The 7,100-nt window shown below is 37.5% G+C and overlaps 1 pseudogene; it reads right to left on the reverse strand.

Moving 5' to 3' along the window:
* Positions 1-331: 331 nt before the first annotated feature.
* On the reverse strand, positions 332-6,406 carry LOC141816494 (subtilisin-like protease SBT5.3; annotated as a pseudogene).
* Positions 6,407-7,100: the final 694 nt, after the last annotated feature.

Genomic DNA, 7,100 nt, shown 5'->3' on the forward strand with positions numbered 1-7,100 from the left:
ATAATAATAATTTGATAAAATAATAATTTCCTTCTAATCAATTCACCCGTATCAGTCAGAAAACTATGTTTTTTTCATTTGAAATGTATTGAAACAAAGATTTTTCGAGGAAAAACATCTTTATTCTTAATTAACTTTTTTTTCCACTAAACCAAAGGCACTGAACTGTTGGTATGAATTAAAGGGAAAGAAAATTGTTTTGGTATTGGTATGAATGATCACCTTTACCTTTGCAGTATTTACAGATAAAATTTAACCAGTACATTTCTATTTCAATGCTTGATCTATGGAACTACTACGTCTTTCATGTTTTTGAGTCTTGCATATTTCTCTAAGCCACTGCCTTCACCACAATAGGAGTTCTGACATAATGCCTCTCATCTGACCATGTTAAGCGACCGAACACATACGTTTCAGTTAACTTGTTTCTTTTAGCCTTGAAAGCAACTCTATAACTCTTCTCTTCATTTAGTTTCTCAAATTTTAGGCTGGTAGGCTTCACGACAACTGAAACGCCAAAGGGGCTTCGACGCGGACACTATATGTGCCCGGTGATCCAACATTCTTCAATGTTCGGGTTATCGTCAAGCTGCTGCCACCTGAGAGATTAGGCACAGTAATTGAGCTATAGTTCAGGTCTTCCAGCTTACATGGTTTTGATGGGCATGCATAAGGTTCAAGACTAAATGTAGCTATTTGAGTGGAGTTGTAGCCAAGGGCACACAAGAAGTTCAAGTAATCCTTTGGAGTTAAGTCGTAAAACAAGGCCTGGGTCCATTGCACGATTTGGTTGGACATGGCCAGAGCCATAGCAGAAAGGGGTAGCCTTCAAAAAGGATGAATTGGTCATAGGCTCTTTAAAGTTATCTCGAATTCTAGCTGCGCAATTTGAAAATAGAACAAACAATGATGAAGTTGAATGAACCATTTTAGTCTGTACGAGAAGAAAATTAAGTGTTAACCTGTTGTCATGATGGCTGATTTAATGGCTGAGGGGCTCCACTCAAGGTGGAGAGCTTTCAGTAGGCCAGCAATTCCAGAAATGTGGGGGCAAGACATGGAAGTCCCAGACTCGGAGTTGAATGAAACACGCCGATCATCAAAGCTTAGACCTGTTGGACTAGTGGCTTCAGTGTAGGCAGCAATGATACTAACCCCAGGTGCAGTGATATCAGGCTGCATACCGTGAACAATAATTGCTAAGGTCATTGGATTAACTAAGACTTTGAAAAGAAAAACAACAGAATTCCTAGATAACCTTGAGGATCTCGGGGTTTACTGTATTTGGTCCCCGAGAAGAAAAGGCAGCCATAATTGGTGCAGGTTTTGTACCAATTATTGTCTTAGGTGTCGAAATATGACCGAATAATGACCTACATACAAGATTTAAGAAAAATAAGTATCATAAAGACAAGAATATTGAAACAAACATATATCCATCTCACACATTAATTTAATATTTATTTTTTTTCCACTACAACAACAACAACAAAAATGGTCTTTGAGGAATTATCAATATTCCGTGAGAGTCCCGTGACAAAAATCTTATCTTCAACCATCTCTTGCAACGGACTAGTCTCCATTGAAAAAAGAATTATCTATGATGGATGGTGTGACTGCTTATGAAAGCTACCAAATTTATTTAACATCTCTACTAGTCTTCACCAATATATATATATATATATAATGAGTCATGAATTTTAGTATATTTTATTTTTGATTAATTTCTCTAAATAAAATTCTACAAATTTTAGAATATTCAACCATTGATCTGTTTATAATGCTTTTAATTTCATCCTCAAACCCAATGTCATAAAAATTGATTTAGTTTTAGTTTTTTAGTTTTTAAAGAAGACATAATCTTTAACCATGTGTTCTGGTATATTTTATTCTTAAATAATTTCTCTAAAAAAATCTACAAAATTCAATAATTTCATTCCTTGACCTTATTAAAATGGCTTTGATGCTTTTAATTCATTAGTAAATTTGATTTCTTAAATTCAACGTTTTCACAATAATTTTGAATTAACAACATTAATGAAAAGCATAAATATATATGTACAAAATATATTTATTGATTAAACTTAATTTATTTTTTTATTTTCTTAATTTAAAATTTGATTTACCTTATTGGCAGGATTTCACATATGACTTCCACAACTTTTATTTTCTTGGTGGATTATTAGTGTTATCATTGTTGGGGCATATATCTCAATTCTAGATTAATGGTTAAATTATTGTCTTATGTATTTTTGCTGATTCATCTACAATGACACCTTAAATCAATTAAGTTCTATGATATCAGCACGTAGGTAAGTGATTATTGAGGTTTTAGAAAGTGTATGCTAGTGTGTGGTTGACCCACCACATAGGGATATGGTATATGGAAGCATATGCAATAACACATACGAAATTAAGTATAATTATCGGAATATCTAATTTATATGTTGGCATAACAAATATATCAATGAAACAATGCACCTATCTCATGAACTTTGACTTTATTGTAATTTGACAAATTACAAAAAAGTCCATGCAACTACAACCATTATAAAAAAAGGAAAAAAAAAGCAGCAATCAATTTTCTTAACTAGCCAATTGTTTTTGAAATGATGTTCTACCTAAATAAATATATTATTGAAGCTAGCCTAAACCATATATATATATATGTTTTTAGATGCTTTAAAAAGTTGATCTTCTGTTTGCACTCTAATGATTGATTTAAAATTAGAAAAGTGCAAAGTTAAATTGCTTACTTGGTAGAGTTGAGTTTGGATAATAGAGCTACACCATCTGCATATGATATATGGGTTGCAGGAAGAACATGAGCATCGGCAATAATTTCATTTCCAGTAGATTCATCATTTGCTAATATCATTCCAATCCCACCAGCTCGGCGAACAACATCCCCCTTCTCTACTCTTGCATTTTGTCCTCGTAGACATACAACTATCTTGCCTTTAACCTCCTCTGGATCTAGAGAGTTCTCAAGGCACAACTTGCTGCATGTTAAATGCAACAGCCAACTTACTTTTTTGTTTGCAATAATGAAGACATAGCTGGATGAATAGAATCATAGGAGCAGTTAACTAAATGAAGGTGGTACCAGCATCATGTGTGATCTTCCAAGAATTGTATACAAGCGTTGACTATTGAGATGTAAATCTGATAACTTCAATCATGATACATTATGCATTGAGATTGTAAAATGTATTCTGGGAAAATCAAATCATATACATATAAAGGGGATCTTTTAGAGATAAGCTCATCAGAATGGGATCTTTTAGAGCTAGGCTTATCAGTTTGAAACTACCATCTGTTATCTATTAGAATTAATGTTAATTTTATTTATCTAGTTATGCTCTATGAGGATTCTGTTGGTTTTCTAAGCTTGACTAGGCTTAAAGTGTTAAAACGAGAATAGCTTGTGAAATCATAAACAGAAACTGAGATATGTGGTAACCCGATCAAACTAAGCAAAAAGGATTTCGATTCTTGCATTAGTTAGTTGTGGAGAGTCATGTAACTTGTTTTACAACATGAAATTTGACTTTTGCTCGTGATAAAATCAATCGACAACAAATGCAATAAACAATGTATTTTAAAAACTTCCTTACGATGAATCCTGTGGTGCATTTGTTGCCGTGGCTTTCTGCGAGTCAATGATAGGGTAAAACTCATTGTTCGGAAGTCCCATTGGAGAAAGACTTTGACCCTGGTATCAAAAAAAAAAAAAAATCCAAATCAAAAGATCAATTTGGTCAAAAGTATAACGAATCAAGAACGTGATGCATCAATGATCAGAAACCAGAAAAACCTTGATTTGATTATTGTTGCTGAGAGAAACATAGGCAGGGAACTCCCTGTCAATGGTGCTGGCCCCGACTGTGATGATCCACGGCGCGGTGTTCGAGATCGATCCTGCCGCAGGCCCCGAGTTTCCACCAGAGCACACGACGGTGATACCGTTTTTGACAGCGTGGAATGATCCAATCGCCACCCCGTCCTTGAAGTAATCCGTAGGCCCGCTGCCGAGAGAGACGGAGAGAACGTGGACTCCATCGTGTATGGCGGCGTCGAAGGCCGCGAGTATGTCCGCATCGAAGCATTCGCTGCCGTTTACCGGAGGCCAGCAGACCTTGTAAGCGGCGGAGCGGGCGCCGGGAGCTCCGCCCTTGGCTGTTCCGTTCCCGAAGCCGAAGAGGTTGGCGCCGTGCACGAACCGGCCGGCCGCCGTGGAGAGGGTGTGCGTGCCGTGCCCATCTGTGTCGCGCGCCGACTCGGCGGCGGGAATCGCGGCGGTGCCGACAGCCGAGAGGTACCCTTTATTGAAGTACCTTAGACCGATCAGCTTCCTGCAACAACCACCGTCAGATGTGTGACGCGGGAGAGATCAAACGGTTGCCATTCCAAATTATTATATAATAAGTTTTTAACAAATTCATTGTTAAAAATCTAAATAAGTTTGTAAGCTGTACAAGTCTACGAAAGATCAATAAACAAACAAAGTAAACATTTATTAAAAGCCATATTTCATTTCTAAAATTTATAAAACTATTTTGCAGATATTCTAAAGATGTTTGAACAACTATAAAGTTATAAAAAAAGAAAATACCACGTTAAAAAATAATTCATCTAAAGCGACATTAAAAAATAATTTGGTACAGTTACGATACATGATTTGATAAATAATTTTTAAATGTCCCTAGATAAAATACAGTCCCCTGCCATGTTTGTTAATTGAAACAGTAAAACCAAAAGATTAGGGAGATGATTAAGTAGACCAACTTGGTTAATCTCTTATGCTAAAGCAGTTCTTTATCCTTCAACCATTCTTTATCCTTCATGTATGTGGTGCAGATCATCATTTCTTGTTAAAAAAAATGAAAAAGAGTTGTAAAGTCATATGACAGCAATAATCAATCAGAAAACCACACACATGCAAACTGCTCCTTTGCCAACTGATGGCATGCAGAAGCATCTGCGGTTCTTTGGTGAGAAACGCAGACATTGTAAATGCAATGATGATGGCACACGATGAGTTCAGCGAATAGTTTGAAGGTAGGAGATGATAAGGAGACAGTAGGACCTGTTGCAGTGGATGGCTTTATCAGTGCCATCCTGACAGATTCCTCTCCACTGAGGTGGGATCGGTCCCATGCCTTCGTCGTCGAAGCTCTCTGACTCCGGCCACGCACCTGCTCATCAATCATAAATAAATCACATGTTGACTGCATTTTCTGTCCTGGGAAATCTTCATAATTTAACATCAAACTCCAAATTCAATAGAAATTATCAAGTTATGCATTTAATTTAAGATGAGTGAATGATGAATCGAGATTGTTGATTCATCTAATGGAGATCTAGAGTAATTAAGACATCTAATGGAGACAAGAATCAAGATTGTTGATCGATAATAGATACAGAATATTTGAGAAATTAAAAGTAATGATGTAAATATTCTTCTTCTTGCCGAAAACAAAAGGTGGCCGTTACATGTGAAAAAGTTCTTCGAAAAGTGACAATGGGAGTTACTGACTGTTCTATCCGATAGCATGATCGGGGGAAGAAGTACGCAGGGATATGATAGTTTATTTTGCACAAAGTTAATAAAAAAACATCGGGTTTGATTATCATGGTTTTTTGGGTTTATGGGATTTGTTGAAATGTGAAGGGATAGCAGTGAGATTGTAGAATTCGATGCGAATAATTTGAAGTACCCGTGTCGAGGTTTCCGATGATGATATCTTTCCCAAATTTGGCCTTCGCCCATATCGAGCTCGGAAGAACCCTGCCGTTCTTTTCCACGCCCATGAATTCCCACGATCGCGTCGTGTGCAACTTGTGCCCTCTATTGGGAAACACAGATATGACAGCCGGATGCTCTGCGAGAGAGAAGAAATCATCAAAGCGATGAGCAATGAGGGCAGAAAAAAACAGAAATCCTAGAGATTGCCTCACTTGAGATCACAGCAGCTTCTTCATCTTCGAGATTGGCAGCGAAGCCGTTGATGTAGTTGGTGTAGGAATAAAAAATTGCATCCTGGGCATCCTCCTTGCTGCATGCGATCAAAAAGGACTTCTGTGAAAGACCATAAAGAGGATCGGTGTGTGTTCAGAGCCCGATCTCTTACCTCCCCAAGAACGAACCAAGGAACTCGTAGTGGGAGAGCCGCAAGGCCTCCTCTGGCCGGTGGGAGTGGCCGCCCAAGTAGACGACATACGACTGCATCGAAGAGAATGAGATGGATCAGAAATCGCACGGCGAGGTCGGATCCCCAAATAAAGAAAGAGGGAACGGGATCGATCGAGCGCGTACCTTTTTGGCGAAAGCCGGAGTTGCGAGCAGGGGAGAGAGGAGAAAAGGGAGGAGGAAGAGAAGGAGACTGGCGCTGCGATTCGCCATTGCTCTGTGCTCGGGGCTTCTCCGCCTGCTTGATCTGGGTGGAGGAGTCGGCAGCGGCCGCTGTCAGTCTGCAACGGAACAGTGTAGCAAGTAGTGGCCAGTGGGAGGGAGCTTCTTCTGCATGATTTGCTTATTTAAGTAATCAAATTTAATTATTTCAAAAAGTCACGCGTAATGGATTCCCACGGTTATTAATTATTTCTTATCTTATTCATTCATATTATTTTATTATATAAATATTTTAAAATATATTTTATTTACATAATTTATTTAAATTGATTTAACTCATTAATTCAATTGGTAAAACTAACTCGACTAGATGGACCAGAGTAAATTGGACAACTCGACGTGTTTAGACTAGATTACTAATTAATCTATCTAAATTAATTGCCATGTTCAATTCAGTTAGATTATTTTATTTGTTCTATTGCCCAACTCTCTTAATCTACTTAAATCGTCAGGCTCAACTAATATATTTGGATTAATTAGATTGACTAACTCAATTAGTCTAATAGATTATAAATGTTAAAATTTCGCGAGTTAGAGAGGGGAGGTGAATAGCTTCGATCGTTTCGTTTTCTAAATGCGCAACGAAAACCTCGAAGTGAAGCCAACGAAACATGACGCAAAATAAGTTTATTTTACTTTGTTCACCATTTCTTAAGACGACTACGTCTAAGGCCTAATCCTAACG

Source organism: Curcuma longa, unplaced genomic scaffold, assembly GCF_044706935.1.
Source record: "Curcuma longa cultivar G26 ecotype Majalengka, Jawa Barat unplaced genomic scaffold, ITB_CL_G26_1.1 contig_16975, whole genome shotgun sequence".
NCBI classification, from domain to species: Eukaryota; Viridiplantae; Streptophyta; class Magnoliopsida; order Zingiberales; family Zingiberaceae; genus Curcuma; species Curcuma longa.